The 1,544-nt window shown below is 46.4% G+C and overlaps 1 pseudogene; it reads right to left on the reverse strand.

Moving 5' to 3' along the window:
- Positions 1-291: 291 nt before the first annotated feature.
- Positions 292-417, reverse strand: LOC121454946 (annotated as a pseudogene).
- Between the last annotated feature and the right edge of the window lie 1,127 nt (positions 418-1,544).

The following is a 1,544-nucleotide window of genomic DNA, read 5'->3' on the forward strand; positions in this document are numbered from 1 at the left end:
TGACCTCATGGCCATCAGGAATGAGTTGCTTCTCAGCATCCATGTCTTCAAATTCATCTGCATTAAACTTAGTAAAAGCCCCCATTTCTTTGAGATGTGGATCTTCTGGCAGCCAGGGAACTTGAACTTGGCTCTACGAAGAGCCTCAATCACATGTTCTTTATTCTGTAGCTTAGTGCAGATGGACATGATGACCTGGCCAATGTGAACCCTGGCCACTGTGCCCTGGGGCTTCCCAGGAGCCTACATTGGAGACAGCATTGAGATCAGAGACTTGAATAAGTGCCAGAAAATTGTCTCCAAGGTCCCTTAGGGCAACCCGTACAGGTATCAGGCTGCGTACACTACCAAGGAGGCTGCTGTTTGCAACCATTGCAACCATAGGGAAAGGGACCTGGTCAGCTTAATTAGTTGCAAATGTACATTAGTCTTTATAAACACACATAAGTGAATGCATTTCTGTATATTTTCCTGCTTCCACAGGAATCCTTCAGAACATGGCCTGGGGCCAACAAGATGGCTCAGCAGGTATGAGTGCTTGCTACCAAGACTGACACCCTGAGTTCTATGTAGTGAAAGGGGATAACTGATCTCCAGAAATTGTCCTCTGACCTTTGTGCACGTGTGTGCACATGCGTGTGTGTGCGCACACACATACATACACACACACACACATACACACAAATGTAAGAAAAAATTTAAAAGACACAATCTTGTTGATCCTTCTGGAATTTTAGACCTGTAAGTCAAGCTGCATGCTAGGTCCAAAATTCTAGTCAGTCTCTACTCCCAAAGCATTCCTATGGCTTTTCTCTCTCTCTTTGGAGCACCCTCTGCTCAGCTTGGCTCTCTTCCTCTCCCTTGTTTCCTTTATATTACGAGTTCAAATTTTGTAGTAGCTGCCTCTACACTGTGTGTGTATGTGTGTGTTTAAAGCATTGTGAAAACATCTTCTGTTTGATGAAATTAAAAAAAAATGCAGATGTGCCTAAAGCCAAAGAATGGAAATAGAGCGTCCACGTCTTCCCCTCCCCCAGCCTAGCTCCCTAGATCTCAGCTCTGTAAGTCTGGCAAGCCAGGTCTTGTTTCCAGCTCTCACCATTCCCACGGCCATCATCTGAGTCACAGCAACAGTTTTCCCTCTGCTTTTCTTTCCTTTCCCTTTCACCCCGCACCGGCAAAGCCTTCCGCACACCAAGTCCTACCCGGACCCCTAGAGGTGTGAGAACAGGAGAAATGAAGAGATCCCCCTTCCAAAGCTGCTTGACTTTGGGCAAATTATTTGACCTCCCTTATTTCCTTGTGTGTAAAATAAGGGTAGTCACAGTCCCTTCCTTATGGGGGGTTGGGCGGTGATTAATAGGACGATACACATAGCTCTGAAACACAGTCTGCTCCATAAACATCAGTGAGGACACTGCCAGTGTGACAGTCTTTCCCTTGGGTGAGTTACTGACCTCAGTGAACCAATCTAGGTGAAGAAGCTGGGTGTGGTGGCTTATGCCCCAGAGGCAGGGAGATTTCCATCTATTTGAAGCCCACCT

The sequence above is a fragment of the Microtus oregoni genome, unplaced genomic scaffold (assembly GCF_018167655.1).
Source record: "Microtus oregoni isolate MIOR12 unplaced genomic scaffold, Mior012 000000F_ref0000247, whole genome shotgun sequence".
Classification (NCBI taxonomy): domain Eukaryota; kingdom Metazoa; phylum Chordata; class Mammalia; order Rodentia; family Cricetidae; genus Microtus; species Microtus oregoni.